Source organism: Mastomys coucha, unplaced genomic scaffold (genome assembly GCF_008632895.1).
Source record: "Mastomys coucha isolate ucsf_1 unplaced genomic scaffold, UCSF_Mcou_1 pScaffold6, whole genome shotgun sequence".
In the NCBI taxonomy this organism is placed as follows: domain Eukaryota; kingdom Metazoa; phylum Chordata; class Mammalia; order Rodentia; family Muridae; genus Mastomys; species Mastomys coucha.
The window spans coordinates 71944603-71969600 of NW_022196912.1; the positions used below are offsets into that span (position 1 = coordinate 71944603).

At 39.2% G+C, this 24998-nt stretch overlaps 1 protein-coding gene and 2 pseudogenes across 3 annotated transcripts in view; 2 read left to right on the forward strand and 1 right to left on the reverse strand.

The window, feature by feature from the left end:
• Nucleotides 1–4709: 4709 nt before the first annotated feature.
• Nucleotides 4710–4828, reverse strand: LOC116081311 (annotated as a pseudogene).
• Nucleotides 4829–10766: 5938 nt separating this feature from the next.
• Nucleotides 10767–22888, forward strand: LOC116080351 (annotated as a pseudogene). The gene is made up of 2 exons (XR_004114410.1): nucleotides 10767–10899; nucleotides 18331–22888. The product of XR_004114410.1 is annotated as a ribose-phosphate pyrophosphokinase 1 pseudogene (transcript).
• The window catches only part of Mipol1 (mirror-image polydactyly 1), a 293032-nt gene continuing 278807 nt past the window's right edge, over nucleotides 10774–24998 (forward strand). The window contains exon 1 of one of the 2 annotated variants that reach the window (XM_031356719.1): nucleotides 10774–10899. The gene's annotated coding sequence lies outside the window, so the exon portion shown is untranslated. The other variant, XM_031356720.1, reaches the window with a different exon arrangement.

Here is a 24998-nt window from a genome sequence, read left to right on the forward strand (position 1 = left end):
GAAGAGAAGAGAAGAGAAGAGAAGAGAAGAGAAGAGAAGAGAAGAGAAGAGAAGAGAAGAAGTAGAAGCCAGCCATGAGCATATGAAAAGAGAGCAGGGAGGAGAATGGGGAGAGTGGGAGCAAGAAAGCAGGAGCAAGAGAGAGTAAGAGAGAGAGGAGGGGGCAAGCAGCCCCTTTTATAGTGAGTCAAGCATACCTGTCTGTTGCCAGGTAACTGTGGGGGCAGAGCTTAGACAAAATGCTAACAAAGAGAAGAAAAAGATGACCACTTAATGGGTACCTTATTTCTTTTTGGTCTATCTGCCTGAATGATAGCAGAAGGCAATGAGTTTATGTGGGAGTAAAGAGAGGATTATAATACAGAACACACAGACCACAGGGGTCTAAGAGTCAGTCTAGGGAGACTGAGGTAAGAAGTTTGTAGAGGCAGAAGAGAGGCATACATATTATTTATCCTGAAACAGTTCCACCACAGAGATAGCATATTGTGCAAGTCATTGTGTGCATTAGTATAGCTGTCCTTGACTCCTGTGGGAAACTTCAGAATGAAAAATTTTGGGAAATATTGTTACAAGCTAGGAATAAAAGAGCCCTTCAGGGAGTTTCTGTAACAATTTTTATCTTAGGCATGTGTTCATGGGGCCCTCATTCCCAACTAATGATTTAATTTGCTGTTTAATTATGGTTTGAAACAAGTGACTCATTTGATTCTCATAACCTACAGAGGGTTGAAGGAAATACTTGGAAGCTAGATAAAGATGGTGGTTACACAGCATTGTGAATGTACTAAGTGGCACTGATTGTTCACTTTAAAATGGCTTTTTGGTTATACCAATTTCCCTTTGATATAATGAAAAGCAGCCATTTCTTCCCACATTTAATAATTCTTCCCACCTTCTCTCCTAATCAAAATGAATGCTATGAAAACTCACATCATTGGTTTTATATTTTTTCCTTAAATGAAGCTCCCTCATCAACACACAATCACACTTTAGAGTCTCACATGATACTATCAACAAAACAAAAAACCTCTCCTACTCCCTTCTATATGATATATAAGCTTTTCTAGATAACTTGTTTTAGATACTACTTCCATTCCCCACTCTACTCTAGATTAAGTGAGTCACAAGTTGAAGCCAAGCTGCACTGGGTAAATAGGTAGGAAGGTGGGCAGACATATATACACATATATATGAAACATTACATGTTAAATTCTGGCCCTATGTGTCCCTTTGCCTCTCTTTTTTCTCCTACCACTACAAGCCAAGCTCTTCCTCCCTATCACTTTTGTGTCTTTCTGGTTTTTGTTTTTGCTTTGTAACTCATTGGCTTTAACCAGGGCCACTTGTATGGCGACAGGTGAGAAGCTGTTCATTGGAGCTTGAGTAACTGTAGTGGCTATTCCTGGTTGTCAACTTGACTATTGAACTACAATCCAGAATTGGAAGGCTCACTTGGAGGCTGAGAGATACAAGTTTCCGACCTGAATCTTGGCATGGAAATCTTGAGGCATAGTATCTATGAATCCCAGAAAATTAAGATGGGAAGATCTACGAGTTCAAGGTCATCTGGGATTAAAGGTGTGACACACACCTTAAATCTGGGCCACACCTTTTACTGGAGACCTATATAAAGACATTGGAAGAAGGAAGGCTGGCTCTGCTTCACCTGCTTGCCTTGTGGGAGTGAGCAACTGCTAGATCCTTGGACTTCCATTCACAGATGCTGCAGACCATTGTTGGGAGTTGGGCTACAGACTGTAAGTCATCAATAAATTCCTTTACTACATAGAGACTACCATAAGTTCTGTGACTCTAGAGAACCCTGACTAAAACAGTAACTAACCAGTGGTCACCGATGAGTCCTTCCCCCATCTATGACTGAATGTTTACAGGCTCATTCTAGTGTCCTATGCAAGCAACCCCAGTGGTCAAGAATTAGTGAGCACCATGGCCAGGTAATGTGCATTAGACAGTTGTCTCAAGATGACCACAGCAACTCTTATAAGGGAAAATACTTAATGGGGCTGGCTTATATACTCCAAAGGTGTAGCTCATTATTGTCATGGCAGAGAAACAAGGGACATGGGGCCAGACATGGTGCTGATAGTTCTATCAGAATGCACACGGAGTGTAAATTGAGCATATGAGATCTTTTTTTTTTTTAAGATTTTTCTTTTTTCGAGACAGGGTTTCTCTGTGTATCCCTGGCTGTCCTGGGACTTACTCTGTAGACCAGGCTGGCCTCAAACTCAGAAATCCGCCTGCCTCTGCCTCCCAAGTGCTAGGATTAAAGGTGTGAGCCACCACTGCCCGGCTATTTTTATTTTATGTATGTGAGTACCTTTGCTGTCTTCAGACACACCAGAAGAGGGCATCAGATCCCATTACAGATGGTCGTGAGCCACCATGTGGTTGCTGGGAATTAAACTCAGGACCTCTGGAGGAGCACAGTGCTCTTACCCTCTGAGCCATCTCTCCGAACCCTGAGCATATGAGATCTTAAAGCTAGCGCTAGTGACAACACTTCCTTCAACAAGGCCACAACCTCCTCATAGTGCCACTCCCTATGGACCCATGGGACAGCTTTTATTCAAACTACCACAACAGTGTTTTATGGCCTCTTCTCTGATGTTCTCCGAGCCTTAAAAGGGGATGATATTGCATGCGCACGCCTTTAATCCTAGCACTTGGGAGGCAGAGGCAGGTGGATTTCTGAGTTTGAGGCCAGCCTGGTCTACAGAGTGAGTTCCAGGCCAGCCAGGGCTACACAGAGAAATCTTGTCTCGAAAAACCAAAAAAAAAGAAAAAGAAAAAGAAAAGAAAAAAAAAGGTAAACCTCAGAACAATCCAGGGTATCTGGACAACTTCAGCAATAATGTGAAGTAGCTGGCAAGCATGAAATAAAATGACTGCAGTTATGTCAGGGAAGCAGACTTCTAACAAGGTTATCTTTGTTCTTTTGTGGTTCTATAAAGTTGGTAGGACTTTTTCTATGTCTATAAACAACTGCCTTGGAATTTTTACTGAGTTATGAGAGAACACTGAATTTGTAGGTTTTTTTTTTTAAAAGATTTATTTATTTATTTATTATATGTAACTACAGTGCAGCTGTCTTCTTCAGACAGCCCAGAAAAGGGCATCAGATCTCATGTTGTGAGCCACCATGTAGTTGCTGGGATTTGAACTCAGGACCTTCAGAAGAGCAGCCAGTGCTCTTAACCACTGAGCCATCTCTCCAGTCCAAATTTGTAGTTTTATTTTGCTCAGATGGATAATTATTTCACAGTATTAATTCTTCCAATTCATGAAAAGAGCAGTCTTTCCATCTTTTAGTGTTTTCTTCAAGTTCTGTTTCCCATGTCCGAAAGTTTATGAACAACATAAACTAAAGAAGTCTTTAGTTTCTTTGGTTACGTTTATGTTTCTGGGTATTTTATTATTTTTTGTGGCAGTCGTAAGTGAGATTATTTCCCTGATTTATTCTTAGGCATGTATATTATTGGTATATAAGATGTGTGTGTAACTTGATGGGAGGGGCAATGCCTGTGTAATTTAGGTTGGCCTGAAATAATTGGCTTTATCGACCAAGCTGGCTTCATACTCACAAAGATTCACCCCTCTGCATCCCAACTGCTGGAATTAGAAACACAGGCCAAGGAAAGCTACTGATTTTTGTGTTGTGTATTAATTTTGTATCCTGATGAAAGTGCTTATCAGTTATAAGAGGTTTTTGTTGTTGTAGAGTGCTTTGGATTTCTCATTTATAAAATCCTATCATTTGCAAACTAAGACTCTTTAATTTCTTCTTTTTTTTATTTGCAACCTTTCAGTGTCTATTCTTAATGATCCAAGCACAATGTTGAGTTGGAGTGAAGAGAGTTGACACCTTGGCCTTTTCCCCCATCCTAGTGAGAAAGGTTGGATTTTTCTCTATTTAACCTGGTGGTTGCTGTAAATTTGTCATATGTACTTTTTATTGTTGTTGTAGTTATCCTGCTCCATCCGCAGCCTCTCAGTGGACTTTATCATGAAGGAATACTCCATTTTCATAAGGCTTTTTCTGAATCTATTGAGATGAGCTTGTGATTTCTGTCTTTGAGTGTGTTTCTGTGATAAGTTATATTATTGATTTATATGTTTCAAATCATCTCACATTACTGAAATGAAGTCATCTTGATCATAATGAATACCTATTTAAATTCTGATTGCAAGTATTTTATTGAGAATGTTTGCCTCTGTTTATCATGGGCAACAGTCTGCAGACTGTTGTTTCCTTACCAGTTTTGGTATCAGTGTGACATTTGGTCCACAAAGATTTTAGAATCATTCCTTTATTTTCTGCTTTACAGAATTATCATAATAGTATTGATATTAGTTCTTTTGAGCCTTGGTAAAATTCTACAGTGAATTTATCTAGTTCTAAAATATTTTAATTTTTTTATTACTGCTTTAATCTTATTACTGGCTATAGATTTGTTTAGTTTATTTATTTTGGTAACCTTCCACTTGGCTTTCATTTATTGTCCATTCCCCAGCAAAGAATCCCAAGATTAATAAAATGGGATGAGGCTAATTTTGAGATAAAGGACAGAGCACTTACTTTTTCTTTTTCTTTTTTCTTTTTTAAATTTTTTTTTATTTTTTTATTTTTTTATTTTTATTTTTATTTTTTATTTTTTTATTTTTTTTATTTTTATTTTTATTAAAGCCTACAGCACCCGGTATTCCCAGGCAGTCTCTCATCCAAGTACTAACCAGACCCGACCCTGCTTAGCTTCTGAGATCAGACAAGATTGGGCATGTTCAGGGTGGTATGGCCGTAGACCACTTACTTTTTCTTTAGTGCAAGAAATTGTCACCCACAATAAACCTGGAGTTCTGTTGGTAGGCAAAACCAGGTGCAATGTCCATAGCTTAGAAAATCTAAGCTATGTATATGTAGGTGTAGGTGTGCATGTATAATGTGTATGTATGTGTGTATGTATTGTATCATCTCTACTTTACCTATTTTATCATTTATTTTATTTCTCACATCTTTACAGAGATTTTTCTATCAGGACAATTCACAGCAGGAAATGTCTGCAACCACTGCTGTGTTGCTAAGTCTAAAGGTTATTTCTCTGACCTCATTTGATTAAATTACTCAGCAGTATTTGAAAGCATTAGCCACTCCCCTTTTTTGAGCATTATGTCTTTCTGGCTTCAATGACACTATGCTTTTCTGGATAATAATCTAATCTTATCTTTCAGTGTTAACCCTCTCCTTATAGATAGTCTTCAAAGAAATTGGAATCCTCCAGAGATGGTGTCAGAAACTTTTGTTTCTAAGTATTTTCTCTTCAAGTGACCTCACCTAGGTCCTGTGTTAAAAACAATATCCAAATACTGATGCCTCTACCACTCTTGTTACCAGGTGTAGAAGGAAACAACTGAGACCCTCCTGAGCTCCAGGGTTAAACAACCAATTATATGTACTAACATTCTTACTTGGGTATTGTTAGACATAACAACCCATTGAAATTGGCATAATTTTTTATAGCAGCCCACCAAACCATTTCCTCTGCTTACTTCTCCTATTTCTGAAATGACATCACCATCCACTCAATTGTTCTTTTTTAAACACAGGCATTTTATCTCTATGATTAGAAGAGATTTTTAAATCTCTTCATATCTTGCCAGTAGCACACACTGCAAATTTTACCTTTAAAATACATCCAAGGTTTGGTAACCTTCTATCTCTATTATCATCATATTAGTTGAGGCATATTATAGTTTAGTTGGATTACTAAAAAGCTTCTAGATTGTTCTCTACTCATTACTCACCACAGTTTCCTAATAAAGTAAAGTAGACTATTACAATCTCCTTTTGAGAGCCTGCAGTGGCTTTCAATTGCATTAAGTCCTGTTCCCCTCACCCTGATACCTGATCACATTCCCCTTGTCCTCTCCCTGTCACCTTTCTCACCCAGGTTCCTCCTCCTTCCTTCCCTTCTCCCTACCCTCCTTTCTTCCCTCCTATACTTAGTGATTTATAAAATGGGTACTACGATGTAGATGTAGCAGAATGTTATGAGATTCTGTTGTGCCTGGAAGCGTTTGTGAACTCCAAAAGACCCCCAATGATCCCTTTCCGATGCAATTGCATATAACAAGCTCTGGCTTGGAATCTCTAAACCAGCCCTGACACAGCAGGATGGGAAGGCAGAGCTGCCACAAACCCTCAGCAGGACAAGATTTTATAGGAAATGAGAGCAAGTTAGAGGGTGTCTAGCCTGGAAAGCATCTAATAGAATAACTATTGTAAATTGACAGGTGGGTGCTCTGAAGCAAGACCAGGAACAGTCACAAATCAATTCAATTTGGGAATTTTAATAGTAGCTATTATGTTTACTGTATGTTACTCTTATATTTCTATCTTCATTCGAATCCAGAACACATAACATGTGAATTGAATATTGGATTGCTGATCAACTCCCTTAAGTCTTCAACAAGTAACTCACTCATTACACTTGCTATAGTTTGAATATAAAATGTCCTCCATAGGCTCATACACTTGAATACTTTGTCTTGTTACAGTTATGTGGCAGAACCTTCCCTTAATGAATAAAGATTTCAAGGGCCGGCAGTGGTGTTGCATGCCTTTAACCCCAGCACTTGGAAGGCAGAGGCAGGCGGATTTCTGAGTTCGAGGCCAGCCTGGTCTACACTGTGAGTTCCAGGACAGCCAGGGCTACACAGAGAAACCCTGTCTTGAAAAAAAAAAAAAAATTCAAGGGACCAATCACTGGGCGAGTAGGCTGGACTTCCTGGTGGGGAAGAAGAAGAGGGGAGGCAGGAGAAAGGAACTTCCTTTTCGGACGGCGGGAGAAGGGAGGCAGACAGAATGCAGGATTGTGTTACCTGCTTATTCTAAACTAAGATTGTGTGGTGTTTTCCTTCACACGGCGACTCAACTGGGTTCCAGAGAAAGGTATGGCGGCAGAGTGGGGAGTACAAGAGTACACCCCAGTCTGCCGCAGGAATTTGGAAGGGGCTGCGTGGCAACAGCATGCCATGGGAACTTAGTGTGGATGAGACAGGTCCTGTGGTCTTGGCCTGCCCGCCAGGCTGGAGACTGACTGAGGCCGCCAGCCGGTGCCTAGCTGGCAGTAGTGTGGGATGCTTTTTTATATTTCATGCAACACAGTTATGGCAGGAATGGAAACACTTGTGCCCTTCCTATTGGCTACCAGACTACTGAGGCAATGGACCCCAAGAATTTGGAATCTTCCTAGCACTCTTATGGAAGACAACGCAAAGCCCTTGTTTCAGCTAGAGGAAGATCCTGTTTCCTAGGAAGGGGTTTCACAGAGGTTTATCCACTTGACAGAGCACTTTGCAGAAGAGTTTGATGTTGAAAGACAAAACCACTAAGAAAACTAAGCCCGCTTAGGTTTGCATACCTGCTGCCCTCTAATTAGGGCCCTAGAGATAGACTTGGAAAATGGGGAGAGGTCATAGGCTCTGTATTTTCTTCTTCACATTCTGTCCACATTGAATACATCTTTTTTTTTTTTTTTCCTGACTTCCATTATTACTTGTCTTTGGTTTTTCGAGACAGGGTTTCTCTGTATAGCTCTGGTTGTCCTGGAACTCACTCTAGACCAGGCTGGCCTTGAACTCAGAAATCCGCCTGCCTCTGCCTCCCAAGTGCTGGGCCATTATTACTTGTCTAATTGGCCTATTAAAGATCGGTGACTGAGTGAGCCTGGCTTTGTTAGAGTTTGGGAGTTGTGGACCGTCTGGAAGGTGAGCCTTTGCCAGAGGAAGTGGGTCGCTGGTGTTTGATTGTAGAGCCCAGTTTCCGATTGCTCTCTGCTGTTTGACTGTGGATGACTAGCCACTTTGCCATGCTGCCTTCGTTACCATGACGGACACCATCCTTCTTCTACTTTAAGCCAAAATAAAAGCTTCTCCAAGTTGCTTTTGTTGCATATTTGGTCACAGCAGAAAAGGGATATGTTGTGGTTACTGTTCACTTTTTTTTTTCTTTAAATTAATTTACTTTCCACCCAGATCGAAACATCTTCCCCTTCCTCCTCTCTTCCCATTCTCTCCCTCTTCTCTCCCCTTCCTCGGCAGTCAGCCCTCCTCCCCTCACAGAAGAGGGCAGGTCTCCTACAGATATCAACATGCCTTGGCATGTTAAGTTGCAGAAAGACTAGGCGCATCTTCTATTGAGGGCCGATGAGGCAGCCCAGTTAGGGGAAATGGATTGAAAGGCAGGCAGTGTAGACAGCCCCTGCTCCTGCTTTAGGAGTCCACATGAAGACCCAGCTGCACTACTGTTACATACCATGCTAAAAAAGAGGAAGCAGAACACAAAGATATGAAAAATGTGCCATGTTGTGAGCAAGTTTAAAGTTGTAGACAAGATGGCTGCTAAGAAAGCAGCTGTGGTCATTAAAGAGATCTGTGGCACTAAATAGAAATCTACTTTGCACTGGGATAATAGCAAAGGTGCCCTGTGGGTAAGACCCAATCATCAAAGGCTCCAACTTAAGAATTTGCAAAAAATTTCATTTGAATGGAGGGTGAACTGAGAATGCCACTCTCTGGTGCATAAAACAAGCACCCATTACAGTGTTTTCTCAGATCAGCCTTAAAAGCACATGGTGCCTGCAGCAACTCTATTCCAAGATGGCCAAGAACTGGGCAGCTTTGTCTAAGTGGCACTGATTATCAGGCATAAAAGGTGCCACACATTGCCTGGCCACCTCAGCTTTCTGGCACTTTAGCACAGGCCTGCACAAACCCCTTCACTCCTCAAGAGCTCCTGAGAGGCTCTGGTATGAAGCTGGGGAGATATTGGACATGCTACTACTGTGGGACACCCACAGTCTGAGGAAAGGTGCAGGCCTGGATGGGAGCCAGCCCATAGCAAAAGGCCGCATGACTTGTAGGTAGGAGAGCTAGTGCTCATAGGGATGCGTAAGCTTATTAAGAGTCCAAACCCAGCTGTTGAACATGGAGCTCCAAGATTTTGTGTCTGCTGTGCTGAATTTATGATTTGGTCTTCCCTTGCTATCTTATTTTCTTTGGAACACTATTGTATACTGGGAATATACAATTCATTTTACAGGGGCTCATGTTTAAGAAGTTAGCACCACCTTTTAGTTTTTGAAATTGTGTTTTGCTATGTATTCCAGGCTGGCCTGGAATGCATGATCATTCTTCAGAGTTTCAGAATTACAGATGGTGCACCACCATAATCAAAAATTTTTAGTAGTATTTTGTTTCCATAAAAATGTGATTCAATCCTGAGTAGTGTAAAGCAATAAATACATAAAATTTAAAAATGCATTTAAGCTGGCCAGTGGTGGAGCACGCCTTTAATCCCAGCACTTGGGAGGCAGAGGCAGGCTGATTTCTGGCCAGGCTGGTCTACAGTGAGTTCCAGGTTAGCCAGGGCTACACAGAGAAACCCTGTCTCAAAAAACAACACCACCACCAAAAATCAACCTAAAAATACATTTAAAGCCTGAATCTATCACTAGCCACTTCAGAGTACTAGTCATTAGTTACATAAATAATGAAACTTTTTTTTTTTTGAGTATTATGCTCTATTTATTACAAATTCCATCAGGTCATGTCATCCTTTTTTTCTATGCTTCATACCTCCTATCACCTCCTATGTGAAGTATGTGGCACTTATGGAAGGTGAACCTTTGCTAGAGGAAATGGGTCAGTGGTTATTGGTTGTAGAGCCCAGATCCATTTTCCATTCTTTTTTTTTTTTTGGCTGTAGATGACAAGCCACTTTGCCATCCTGCTTTCATTAGCATTATGGACATTAAGCCAAAATAAGGTCTTTCACTACTTTATGCTTATTTTCTGCTGTGGGTGTAAACAATTACTTTTTTTTTTTTTTTTTGGTTTTTTGAGACAAGGTTTCTCTGTATCCCTGGTTGTCCTGGAACTCACTCTGGCCTCGAACTCAGAAATCCACTTGCCTCTGCCTCCCAAGTGTGCCACCACTGCCCAGCTAAAAAAAGTTGCTATTGATAATCCTGTTACCCCAGCCTCCAGAAGACTATTTGGCATGTAGTATGCCCTCAGTAAATAGTTAAGCAAGTTAAAGTGACTTTAATAGCTCAATACTAAATCACCAGAGCTCCAGTGGCCTGGGAAGCATGAGACTAGGGTGGGATGCAGGAGTTCTAGGTTAGATTGGGCAGCATAGGGACACCACCACTTCTCTTTTCTCTCTATAAAAGGAGAAAAATACTCGAATCATTACCGTTATGTCAGTTTCAATAGAATTCTACATTACTCTTATACTTCGCATTAAAAATATCCCTGGCGTTCAGGCTTTTAAATTCTGCGATTGAACATATTTGAGAAAGCACAAAACTCTTTGAGTCCTGAAGTCAAAATCTCATAAGTTTTAATTAAGGCTTTTCTGAAACCTCTGTCCAACGTCTAAGTCTCACTCTGGCTCACTTCGCAGGACCTTTCCTTCTGTCCCCGCAAGACACTCCACGCAGAAGGAAACCACTGCCTGGTGAAGATCCTCCACGGGAGACGGAGCCCGCGGCACCACACACTTCCCCAGAGGTAGCGCGGAGTAGCCGTCCGCCCCTCCCACAGAAGGCGACCTCGAGGTGCTGTTCCTTTCCGGCCGTCCGGAGCGACCCATAAAGCCTCGAGCTCGCCGGAAGCCCCGCCCCGCAGGCTCGCGCATGCTCGGTGCTTGCAGCCGGGTCCCCGCGTGCTCTCGCGCTCTTCCTCTCGCCCGCTCCGATCTCTTTGGTCACTCCGCGTGCGCGCGGCGATTGGCTGCCTCGGTGGCGGTCTCACAGGCCCCGGGGAACTACGCGAGCGGAGTGGGCGCTTAAGGATCCCGCGGCTCTTCAGGTAACGGCGTGGACCGGGAGCGGCGGGGTGGGGGGAGGGGAGAGAACCTCAGGGTGGCCTGCAGCCCGCTCGGGACTTCCGGCCGCAGCCCCTGCAGATGCTGGAGTGCTGCGTGGCCCGCGTCGCGGGGTCCTCAGGCGACACACCGCTCCTTCTCCAGGTTGCGGCCTCATGGCGCGATAGTCTTTCATAAGTTAAGAAAGAGTCTGAACGTTGACTCAGAAGTGTAGGTTGCTTTTTTTTTTTTTTCTCTAAGCTTTGACGTGTTAGGGTTTCAGTCCTGGCTGGACCGCGGATCCACACTATGCCCTTGAGGGACATTTAAGCGATTCCTAGTTCTTACCCTTCAAAGTACGAGCAAAACCCCAGTGTAGCTCAATATGCTCGGCATCCACTTTAGTAAGCTGCAGCTGCAAACTCTGGGTTCACTACACTCAAGAGCTGGCTTTTCTAACTGAGGATGACACCACCCAATGGTATTGGTGAAGTACTTCAAGTTGGGTAAACTACAAGATAGCAGGAGAGACAAGGTGGTGATATAAGAAACGCTTGTTTCTAAGAGAACAGGCCTCTGGAAGGGCTCCTTTGAGCGTTTTTATGTCAGTTCATTACCGGTGGTGGTAGACAGCTAAAGGACAGCTTTAACCTGTACCACAAGTTACTTCGCAAAGTTTCTTTTTGCCATCTGGAATGAACCACACATAAAAGGACAGTTAGTTACATAATCATCACATAGTCTATCATCCTGTACTGGTGGTTGTTATTATTATTATCAATGTGCCTCAAACTAGAGTGATATGAGAGGAGGGTAGCTCAAAGGACGAATTGCCTCCATCAGATTGGGAACATTTTCTTGATTAATGATTGATACGAGAGGGCCCATATTACTGGTTATTTTCAGCCCTGAGCCGGTTGGACCTCAGCTGTATATGGAGAGGAAGCCAGTAAATCAGGTTCCTGCTCCCAGGTTCCAGCTCTTTTGGTTGCTTCCCTGGGTGATGGATGCTAACCCTCCACTATGTTGGCTTTTGGTCATGGTATTTTTGTCAAAGTGAAAGAAAGAAACTAGCTAGATCCAATCCTATGTAAATAGTATATATATTTATTTATTTTGGTTTTTCGAGACAGGGTTTCTCTGTGTAGCTCTGGCTGTCCTGGAACTCACTCTGTAGACCAGGCTGGCCTCAGAAATCTGCCTGTCTGCCTCCCAAGTGCTGGGATTAATCAGGTGTGCCACCACCGCCCGGCTATTTTTTAAAGATTTATTTTATGTATGTGAATACACTGTTGCTCTCTTTAGACACACCAGAAGAGAGCATCAGATCCCATTACAGATGGTTGTGAGCCACCATGTGGCTGGGATTGAACTCGGGACCTCTGCAAGAGCAGTCAGTGTTCTCAACACTGAGCCATTTCTCCAGTCCAAGCAATAAATTTAATTGAGGCTAACCTTGTAAAAGTGAGAAAATATGAATTTCATTAGATAAAAGTAATGATGGCAAAGCAAATATAAATAGGACATGTACATTATTCTTCAAGGACAGTATAAAATAAAAATCTGCATGGTAAGTTTGGAAATTTAATAAACAGAGGAAAATGCTTAAGTCGTGTGTACAATTTACTACATTTTCATGAAGTATAATTATCTTATGTCTTGAAATTTTAAATTTAACCATAACTATATGCCAAATTTTTTGTTTTGGATGGAGATTATATATATAAATATACATACTCATATATTTATATATAGATATATAATACATTTGTATTTATAACATTTATATATAAATATATATAAATCTCTAATCTAGCAACATAGATTACTACTTTAAAGTGGTAGCTGATTTGGCCTTTCTCTTTAATAGTTGACTAATAGGCCAAATTTTCCATTAGAACTGCTTTTGACATTTGTTAAAAGTAAGTCTGTTAGCCGGGCCATGGTGGCCCACGCCTTTAATCCCAGTACTTGGGGGGCAGAGGCAGGTGGATTTCTGAGTTCGAGGCCAGCCTGGCCTACAGAGTGAGTTCCAGGACAGCCAGGACTATATGGAGAAACCCTGTCTTGAAAAACCAAAAAAAAAAAAAAAAAAAAAAAAAAAAAAAAAAAAAAAAAAAAAAAAAAAAAAAAAGCAAATCTGTGATTTTGTTAAAATTGAAAGTATTGTTCTTTTAGATTTGATTATGTTATATACAGGCATGTGGTATATTCTTACAAATGTAAAATACTGCATTAGGTTTGTGGATATACACTGAGATTGCTTTCATTATGCTTTATGTGTACATTTTGGAAATAACTAGACTATAATAGGGTTTACTGTAGATTATAATCTTGAATATTATTCTTGTTTCTTCTTGAAACGTGTCACCATCTGTTTGTCTCTCTCTTAAGACTGTCCCTCTTTAGTCCTGGCTGCTTGAGAAGTTATGGTTATGTAGACCAAGCTGACTTGAACTTGAAATTGTCCTGCCTTTGCCTCCCAAGTGGTGGGATTAAATGAGCGTACCACTCCACGGGGCTTCTTTGTATTTTATCTTGAGGATTTTGCTACTGTGGAAGGAACTTTGAAAAATAGAAAAAAAATGATAATAACTTTAAAAAGCTTTACTGTGAAAAATAATTCATATAGAAAGAAATATATAAAACATGGACTTTTTTCTTATCCATTATTCAAATGAATAATCACTAAAACTTGTCACTAATCTGTATATAGCTGTTTATAAAACATGTCTGCACAAGTGATATGGATTTATCAGTAGATGGATTGTTTATATGTGCCTTATTAATGCTGTTGTTCAAATCTCTATTAACAATTTGTATATGTATAAATCTCTGTATTTTAGCAGTAATAAGTGCTGACAATTTGCTATATGTTAAAACTTCTTTTGTAATAATGGAGTGTATTTCTCCCTGGATACACATCCACCCAGCCATGCACACACATACACACATGCACACACACGTACACATATGTACATGTCTAATTTTTTAGGTCATGCTATTCATATCATACAACTTTATGATTAATCTATTTTTCCGTAAGCCAGGCATCCTCTTTTATCTGTGACTCAGTTCATCTTTAGTGGTACTTTTTGTTTTAAAGCCTTGTCTGATTTATTGTTTTTAAAAAATAGTTTTCTTGTTGTGAAGCTGGAAAAAATAGTGTATTGTCTCTGACTTACAAGCTTTCACATTAAGATTTTTTTTGGCTTTGTGATGGTGAGAAACTGATAGATAGTCAAATGGTATCTTGCTTTCGCATTTTTAATCTTTATTCAGGCTGGGGTACATGGATATGGTAAGATCCTACTAACTCATGACACTGGGTACTGGCTGCAAGCTGCAGTTTCTAGGTGGTATGATGAGAACCAACATCTAGTGGTCTTTGGTACAATGTGTTCATCTCGGGTATTTGATAGTTTAGGTGTATTATAAATTTTTGGTATATTTATCAGGATGTAGTCCATCAGAAGTCTTTCTAGAATTCTGTATTCCCTGGATAATACTTTTAATGTTAACATAATGTTCAATGATTATAATGTACAAATGTAATCTACTTCACTAAGTAACTCTTATATAAACTGCAAATATATTGACTAAACACTGTTGTAATCAGTGAATAATACTTTTTATTAAATTGTAGTCTGTCTGGATATAACTAATTTTTTTTTTCTGTTCTAGTCTTTTTGTATTCTAGGAACCAATCTGGATGATACCATACTATATTCTGTTAATGTATTTCTTTTTTTTTCCTAATTTTTGTTTATTATTTGAAACAATTTCTCTGTAGGCCCGAGTGTCCAGGAACTGGCTATGAAGACCAGATTGGCCTTGAACCTACAGTGATCTTCTTACCTCTGCCTCCCAAGTGTTGGGAATAAAGGTGTGTGGCACCATGCCCAACAGTTAATCATGTTTCTTGAGTCTTTTCCAATCTCTACATTTTTTTTCTATTTTGACGTAGTTGTGCCAGCTGTCTTTTGGTTTTCTTGTGCATAATTGGATATATGTTAAAAATTATTTAAAAATTATTTAAAAATTATGTCTGAGTAGCATATAAGCCTGATTGGCGTTTACAGAGGAGGGCATTGGATTCACTGGAACTGGAGTTCACCTGATTATTGTGAGGTTACCATGTGGATCCTGGGAAGTGTACTGGTCCCCAGATAGAGCAGCCCTTTTTCTTGACTGGTGAGCCATCTCTCCCCACTATTGGATATTTTGAAATTCAATGGATCAGCTTCATGCTCCCAACTAAATAGTTTAGTCCTGGGTGAATCATCTTACTATTTAAATTTTTTATTGTCCCTTTTGTACTCTGTTTTGGAAGTTGCATGTACTTTAGCGTTCTTTTACTGTTTACCATAAAGATATAATAACTTCCTTTATCCCCTCCGTGGGCACTGGAATGTACTACTTACTAATCTTTTAGTATTGTAAACAGAACTACAGTTTATATTCTTGTACATACACATTTTGCCTTTTGTAAGAAGTTAGTTTTCAACAGATAAAATTGTGGACTGTCTTAGTTAGGGTTTTACTGCTGTGAACAGACACCATGACCAAGGCAACTCTTTTAATAAGGACAACATTTAATTGGGGCTGGCTTACAGATTCAGAGGTTTAGCCCATCATTATCAAGGCAAGAACATGGCAGCATCCAGGCAGGCATGGTGCAGGCTGAGCTGAGAGTTTTACATCTTCATCTGAAGGCTGCTAGTGGAATATTGAATACTGGCTTCTAGGTAGCTAGGACTAGGGTGTAAAGCCCACGCCCACAGTGACACACCTACTCTGACAAGGCCACATCTCCAAATAGTCCCTCTCCCTGGGCCAGGCATATTCAAATCATGACATGGACTCAAAGTTTTCACATTTAAAGCCTTAAATACATGTTTGGGGGAATTCTTTTTTTCTTTGAAATGTATAAATATTTATAATGTATATTTAGTTTAAACTTTTTAAGGCAAACTCTTTAACACAAAACCTTCATTAAAATCTAGTACTGTATTCTGTCTTTTCCTGAGCTTGTGCTTAAAACAGAGAAACCATATCACTGGCACATGCTCTTGAAAGTTGCTAACATTAAGCATGAAAGAGGAAGTCCCGAATATTTTCAGAGAGAAAATGGCTGTCAATACAAAACAAGAGCGTTGACCAGTCTTCTTGCTAGCACTATCAGCTGCTGAAATACAATGTTGCAGTCATTTGAAAGTTTTGAAGGACAAGCAAAACTTTTCAGACCCCTTTCCTGTAGCAGAAAGTCGGGAATCAGTGAGATGAATGCAGGCTAAAGACATTTCTAGACAGAGAAAGCCTCTGAAGATTCTGGAAGTTCCAGCCTATTAAAATAAAGCAGTAAAAATCTATCAGCATGCCAGAAAGTGTAGTGTGGCCCAGGAAAAGACCAAGGCCCTGTTGATTGATAGCTGTATAGCAGGCCCCAGAACAAGCGGTTTAGGTCAGAGATTCTCCTAAGAAGGATAACCAGGTAATTAAGGTTATTTTTAAGATATAATAGGTTGACCCAAATTTTCTTTGTCAGACTTTCTACATTATGAATTTGATTTTGTTGATAGACACAGACTCTTCTGGGTCTCAGTCTTGTCATTGAGGTGGTACTGATTGCTTAGTTTTAAATGAGTTTGGTTTTTTTGTCTATATTATATAAACTGTGAAGTTTTTAAAATACAATAGTCCCCTAGCACCTGTATCATTTTATAAAGCCTGTTATCTGAGATTAATAAAAGAAAATATTAAGTGAAAAACTTAATCTGTGTTAAAATAACCTTTAAATTCTTTTTAAAGGTTATTTACACACCTTTAATCCTCATATTTCGAAGGCAGAGGCAGATGGATCTCTGAGTTCAAGGTCAGCCTGGTCTAAGGACAGCCTGTGCTACATGGTGAAACCTTGTCTTGGAAAAAAAAACCCAAAAAACCAAAACCAGAAACCCCCCAAGAGTGGGAGGCCTCAGTCCTCTTCTACAGCAGAGGACTGCCTGTTCTGGCCTCAGTGAGAGAAGACACACCTAACCCTGGAGAGACTGGAGGTCCCAGGGAGTGTGGGGGTCTAGTGGTGTGGGAGTAGGGGTGTGTGAATATCCTCTTCGGGTCAGGGGAGGAGGGTGAACTAAGATGGGGAAGACTGCTGGATTGTAAAAGTAGATTAGAAATAATTAAAAGAAAAATTTTGTAATAGCGTTACACTATTCTCCCCCCCCTTTTTTTCTTCTAAACCCTCCCATACTCTCATCCCAGCTCTCTTTCAAATTGATGACTCTTTTTCTTCTCTCTTTCTCTGTAATAACTAATACAATCTGTTCAGTCTGTGTAATGGTGGTTATGTGTATGTTTCCGTTTGGTACTGGATAACCAATTGGTACACTCTTCCCTGGAGACTGTCTCTCACTCTCAGCATTACTTAGTTGCCTGTTGTTCTTTGTCTAGTTCCCTCTCACCCTATCCATGTTAGCATGGCTACTAGTGTTTAGGCAGCTGTGTTGGGTGAGACTTGGTAATTACAGGTTCTGGTATTGTTAGGAGGCACAATCTCACATTGAACTGAACTTCTTCTGACTCTTACAGTCTTTCCTTTCCCACTTCCCCTGTGATCCCTGAGCCTTAGGGGGCAGGAGTTTTGTGGATTTATCTCAACAACTGCATTTTGATTAGGTTTGGTTTTCTTTCTGTACTTGTCTGTCCTGCAAAGAAAATTTTCTTTGGTAAAGGTGAGAACTGACTTATCTGTGGATATAAGGACAAATATTTAGAATGCATTTAGAGATTATGCCAGTTTAATAAGGTATAGTTTATAGGATAACTATAATAGTATTATAGTCCTGATTATTCCGTATTCTAGTTCTATTAATATTTTACTGTATCTAAATTTTTTAAGTGCTCTGGATTAAATGTGCTTAAGTTCACCACAACTAAGTATGTATAGTAAACCATGATATATATGCTGTTTAGTACTGTATGTGGTTTCAGATATCCACTGTGGCTTTGATAAAGAGAGACCTATATCCCTTTTTGTTGTTTTTGGAGGCTCATATATTGATGAGAGTCTTCCTATTTGAGTCTATGAACTCAGTGTTATAGATTTCTCTCAGATTGGTGTTATGTACATATCACGAATTTTAACACATTATCTTACCATTTTTATTTATTTAAAAATATTTTTAGATTTAACTTCTGTTTTGAACTATGGGTTTGCTAATGGATTTTTCTAGATCTTTCTGTTACTGATTTCTAGTTTATTTCAGGTGAAAAATAACACCCATTTTTATGATTTTAGTTTGACAAATGTATTCAGGTCTATTTGGTTGACACCCCCCCCCCCAAATGTGTATATGCTGGAAAAAATTCTGTATGTGGTGGAATAGCAACGAGGTACTGTTGGTGTTCAGGCTCCCTGTTGACTTCCGTTCCAGTGTCGGCGGCGGAGGCAGCGGCGGCGGCGGTGGTGGTGGCAGTGACGGCAGTGACCACTGAGCAGTAGTTGCCCAAGATGTCGAATATCAAAATCTTCAGCGGGAGCTCCCACCAGGACTTATCCCAGAAAATAGCTGACCGCCTGGGCTTGGAGCTAGGCAAGGTGGTGACTAAGAAATTCAGCAACCAGGAGACCTGTGTGGAAATTGGGGAAAGCGTTCGTGGAGAGGATGTCTACATTGTTCAGAGCGGGTGTGGTGAGATAAATGACAATCTAATGGAGCTTTTGATCATGATTAATGCTTGCAAGATTGCTTCAGCCAGCCGGGTGACTGCAGTCATCCCATGCTTCCCTTATGCCCGCCAAGATAAGAAGGATAAGAGCCGGGCTCCCATCTCAGCTAAGCTTGTTGCAAATATGCTATCTGTAGCAGGTGCGGATCATATTATCACCATGGATCTACACGCATCTCAGATTCAGGGTTTCTTTGATATCCCGGTGGACAATTTATATGCAGAGCCAGCTGTCCTAAAGTGGATACGGGAGAATATATCTGAGTGGAGAAACTGTACTATTGTCTCACCTGACGCTGGTGGAGCCAAGAGAGTGACCTCCATTGCAGACCGATTGAATGTGGATTTTGCTTTGATTCACAAGGAACGGAAGAAGGCCAATGAAGTGGACCGCATGGTACTAGTAGGAGATGTGAAGGATCGTGTGGCTATACTTGTGGATGACATGGCTGACACTTGTGGTACAATCTGTCATGCTGCAGACAAACTTCTCTCAGCTGGAGCTACCAGAGTTTATGCCATCTTGACACATGGAATCTTTTCTGGCCCTGCTATTTCTCGAATCAACAATGCTTGCTTTGAAGCAGTAGTAGTTACCAATACCATACCTCAAGAAGACAAGATGAAACACTGCTCCAAAATACAGGTGATTGACATCTCCATGATCCTTGCGGAAGCCATCAGGAGAACCCACAATGGAGAATCTGTCTCCTACCTGTTCAGTCATGTTCCTTTATAATACAGTAATTGTTGAAGCATTTTGAAAATAAAACCAATCCCACCCCTTGTTTTTCTTGGTATTGGTGAGTTCAGCAGAATACTCAGCTTGCTTCAGTATATCTTTTTATATCTCACATTAGCTATATTAGAATTTATCCTAAACTGGAGAAAGCCAGATTGCTATTAACTGCTAGGATGCCCTACCTGCATTGTTGCATCCTGGCTTTCTTGTTTAACTTTGTGAGCCTTGAAGCTTTCAGTTGAGCTCACCTGTTGAAAGATGTATATACTATTAAGAGAGTATTCCACAAGGTCCTTAGGACATTATTGACAAAGCTCATACTCCATTGCATGTGAATACTTTGGGGTTTTCTTCATTCAGAATAACTAGCAACAAAGCTAGCCCATGTGTAATACATTTTCAGAGGTCTTCAGCAAGGTCCCTGAGCATCCTTAAACATAGTTCAGCTGTTGAGCACCCTGTAAGGCAGGGACAGGTGGCTCAATGCAGTAATTAACTTTTAGAAGGAAGAAGCCTGATCCATTGCCATCTGTTTAACTGTATAGCTTGGATTCTCTACACCTGTTCCTTTCCAGTTGGCTTTACCTTTAGCTATCTTGACCCTTTCCTGGCCAGTGGACTCAGTGATCATTGTAACAAAGTCTTGTGTAAGACAGACTTGCTTCTTGCTGTGTAACTGCTAACATTTCACACTAGGTAATCTTCCTTAGCCTACTACCTCTGAAGCGGTGGGTTCAGGTGGTGTCGTAGTGCCTTCTGACTATTTTAAGTATTTAACATTCATCTTCCTTGGATCTGCTTGTCCTCTCAACTGAACATATTTCTGCTAAACAATTAGATTTTATCTTGTGTAGAAGAAAGTTAATAAATGTCTGTTATGTGTGCAAAAAAAAAAAAAAAGAAAGATTCTGTGGTTTGTTTGCTTGTTTTGTCACTGTTAGAGTAATACCCAAGAAAAACAAAGATTTCTTTTGACTTCATTGTTTCAGGCTCCATTCCTGGATGGAGATAAAACTTTGTGGTTAGAGAGCATGATAGTGCAAGCACAGCTGCTTAAGTCTGCGGAGAGCATGACCCTTTCAAAGGCCGACCTAAGTGACCCATTCTCAGTTCAAGCCTTTCCTCTAAGAGTCCTCAAGATTCATTTCACCTTTAGAGCTGATTATGGGACAACTAAGCCCGTAGTACATTTGCCTTCAGGGGAAATTTTAGATTCAAACCCTGACAGTATTCTAAAGCCAAATGGACAGTAAAGTTCCTAGCAATTTTTATACAGAAGCTATTACCGTAGGGAGGAAGAGCAAATGTAGAGTCAGGCTCTATTTCAGATAAATCAAGGACAAGGAAAGTTATTGGTTAGGAGTCGGGTCAGAGTCACTGGATGAAAATATCCATGTACAGGGAATTTGTGGTTAAACCCACTGACTACCATCAAGGCAAACCAGGGGTTATGAGATTTTCAAGATTTGAGAGTCAACTGTAAGTAAGATTCTGGTTAAAGCTGAGCTATGCAGAAACAAACACAAGGCTGAAGATTGAAGCCTAATTAAGTAGATGATTCTAAGATAAAGTTCGGTCTTTATAGTTCATAGTATTAGCTTTTCAATAACTTGACTCATCTGAGTCTTACTCTCCTGTTTTCTAAGAGTTATGGGGAAGCGCCCAGCTACAGTTATGTCCTTGTTTGTCCTCTGAGTTATGCATTTTCAAATATTCGTGATTTTATTCATTCCTTTGGGTCTGCATGTGTGTTCATGCACACACCCGTGTGTTAGGTGTCTTCCTTTATTGCTCTCTATTCTTTGGTAGCAGGGTTCTTCCCTGACCCTAGGCCTCTTGTTTGCTCAGCTAGGTGCAGGTCAACAAAACTAAACTGTCTTCTTTTCTCCATCCACGAGACAAGAAGGCTTGGGTCTGCATGCTCCAGGATGCTCCACTTTATGTGGATGCTGGAATCCACACTCTGGTCCTCATGATTGCTCAGCAGGTGCCCTTAACTACTGAGCTGCCTTTCCAGCCTCTTTTCACCAGAAGTGTTTCATGTTTATAAGTTACAACCTTTCATATTAGTATTGTTTATGTCTGGGGAGTGGGTTTAATGCTTTTATATACTTTCTTAGATTTAGTAGTATTTTTTTTTCATTTTACTTTGTCTTGGTTAGGTTTATATCCTTTTCCTACTGTGTCGAATTATTCATATCATTTAAAAATGGTAATTTGTGGACTGTTTTCATCTTTGTGTTTTGTTATTGCTTATATATTAGTGTTCGTGAAGCACAAATATCTAAATACTCATCACATAACTGAAAACATTTTTGTATTATCTTACTTTCTTAGGTATAATTTAGATGGTAATTTTTTTTAAGATTTATTTATTTCTTATATGTAAGTACACTGTTGCTGTCTTTACACACCCCAGAAGAGAGCGTCAGATCGCATTACAGATGGTTGTGACCCCCATATGGTTGCTGGGATTTGAACTCAGGACCTTTGGAAGAGGAGTCAGTACTCTTAACCTCCAAGCCATCTCTCCAGCCCCTGGATTGTAATTTCTTAAAAATAATCAAATTGGTGTTAGAATGGTGTTTTTCATTGTCTCAATTGTACATATAATCTAAATTAAATTTCTTTTAAATTATTTTTTCTGATAAATTTTAAACTAGCATATCTTGAAACTGATTGGTATTTCAATACTTTTATCATCTTCAGAATTTAATGTAAATTTAAGCTACTTTCATAATTTATGTCAAAAAGCTTATTGCTATCCTGCAGATATTGTGTGTTATACCTTACAACATTCCAAAGCAGAACATTTTATTCACTGGCATGAGCTGACACGGAGGACAGGATTATTGTAATTCATTTGGGTAAATGAATTGAAGTTTTGGAGTTAATGTACAAAGTATTCTGTCAGTTTTTACTATTCTGTAATGATAAAATCTGGGGTTAGAATTTCAGCATCTTAATTTCTATTGTCCTTATTCCATTCTGATTATTAATTTGAACTTCTTTTCAGTTAAAGTCCATATATTATCTTTAATGGGCTATGTTTTGTTTGCTAGTCATTTAGAATTACAATCATATTTAAACTATGTCATCATGCTAATTACTAATTACTTTTTTTTGGCAAGCTCATAGTCTACCTGTAAATATATATTAAACAGTGGAGAAATTATTTTTGTCTTTGAAGGTTTGAATAGATTTTTCTCTTAAAATATATTTGTAATTAAATAAATATTTTTGGAAAATCAAGAGAATGTATCATGTAACTATTAGTGACAAGAAATTTTAGGCTACTCTTTAACATATCACATTTATTATTAGTGGTACTTTTAAAACTTGCCAAAAGGTTTTATACTAATGCTTAGAATGGAAAGCTAAGCTATTGCCATATACAGTGGACTATTAAACACTAAAGTGAATGTTTGAAAAGTGATATACTATTCTGATAAAAATGAATATCTGTAGAAGTTCTTTGTGTTTTCTTTCGTGTGTGTGTAAAATAAAAATGTAAAGAGACAGTGAATCCTAAAATCATTTTTTGGTAGTGAATGCAGTCCCTCTTTGTTTTCCTTTAGTGTATTATAGACTATTTTGTAGGTGAGATCGTAATGTAGAAAGTGCCTGAAATTTATATTTCTGTTAGTTTTCCTTTCGTCAGGGATTTTTAGAGTCACAAATTCAGCTTCGTTTGGCTTTTAGTCTTTAGTCTGGCTTTTGATTGTCTTACATTTAGTTATTATTGTGAGGATAAAGCCAGTATATTTATTATTTTAAAGAATGTAATAATTTTAGCCCTTTAAAATCTAAATAACTTTCTGAAGATTATTAATATGAACAGTTTGGTAAAATGTGTTCCGTTGTTAAGTTTGCAAAAATGCCACCAGTTTTTTTTTTTTTTTTCTTTAGATTATCTTTTAACACCTTTCTTCCCAACATCTGCTTGGGTTTTTCTTTTTTGTTGTTATTGCTTTCTGTTGAACTTGGATTCCATTTCAAGTATCTGCACAGTGTTGAAGGAATTTATATCTATTGAGAGTTCTTACATAAAGGCTACAGCTTTTCAGACCTTATTTACTTGGCTCCTGAGAGCTTAGTTTGGAGGATTCTTCTGGCTCACCGATGTCACTGCTGCAGTCCCCTCTGCTTCTGCTTGAGTGGATGCTGTATTCAGGTATTAAAATCCCTAGTGGTGTCTTCTGGTCTTTTTCTATTTTTGTAGGAAAAAATGTCTGTTTATAGATCTGGCTCTTTTGTCTTAACCAAGTTAAAATTTATTCAGCTTAATTTGCTGTCCTGAACAACCATTTGACAATGAAAACACATGCCATTGGCATTAACAAAAAGTTCATGCCCAAGAAGAGAACAGAACAGAATATTTTTTAAAGCAACAAAACAAAACAAAAAAATTCAAAACAATTCACATTTAAAGTTTCACAATTTCCTATTTACCCCTATTCATAGTTATCCTTGGCTATATGTGGCCTGTGGGTTCCGTAGACCTGGAAGGTTATTCTTTTGGAAGTCAGGTATAGTGAAATGTTTTGCATTGCTTGAAAGTGATTATAGGTTCAGGTTGTTTCTGTTGGTTATACATCTTTGCTTATAAAAGAAAAAGTTGCCAATACTTCCTGTCTTGTAGATCTTACTGATTTATGAAATATAGAATATATAGAAATTTAATTTTGATTCTCTAAATGATACCAGTATGTAAGTACTCATTTTATGATTATATAGGAATCATTTTAAAATACGTTTTAGGGAGCAATTTGTAAAAGTAATTTTGCTCAGCTGAATGTGAAAACTATTATAGAAGAAAAGTATGTTATTGTTACCACTGTTAATTTAAGTTTTTATGCTGGTAACTGATCTTATTGTGCTTTATGAGGTATATGTATATAGCTTTGTATCCTGATTAAAAAAATTATTGAGTTTACATGACCCCCTGTATGAGTTCAAGCCAGAATAAATCCCATTGTGGAGAGGAGAGGAGGACATGAAGTCCTACTACCAACAGAGGTGCGACGCTACTTACTGGCCGTTGACAGCAGGCAAGAGAAGGAAAGTCAAGTCCTTTTGAGAGTGTAGCCCCATGTATATTGACCACTTCCAGTTGAAGGCTACCTGTTCAGGAATACATGGGCAGCACAAATTAGACTTGAGGGATCAAAAAAAAAAAAAAGACACTAAGTTGAGTAGGTATGGAAGGAGGAGGTGGGTCTGGGAAGAGGTGAGTATGGTCAAAAGACATTGTTCAAGATTCTCAAAAGACTAAATAAAAAAACCAGAATTTAACTTGCCTTGAATTTTAGTTCCATTAATGGTTAACATTTTGGCATTGTTTTAAAGTGTTTGTAACAGAATGATGACTACCCCATAATCTTATTTATATATTGAATATGGAAACGTGGAAGACAAATGTAGAGAGGTGAATGGGTGGTTCCCAGAAGTGGCCTGGAGTATGGGAGGAGATAAGGATCAAAGGATGCAAACTTTGAGGTAGGAATAAGATCAAGAGATCTGTCCTATAACCTAGTGTCTATATTCAGTAGCAGTGTATTTTCGAGATTAAAAATGGTATGTAAGTTACACATTTATTACATCTATTCACTTGTTTGCCAATGGCTTCAA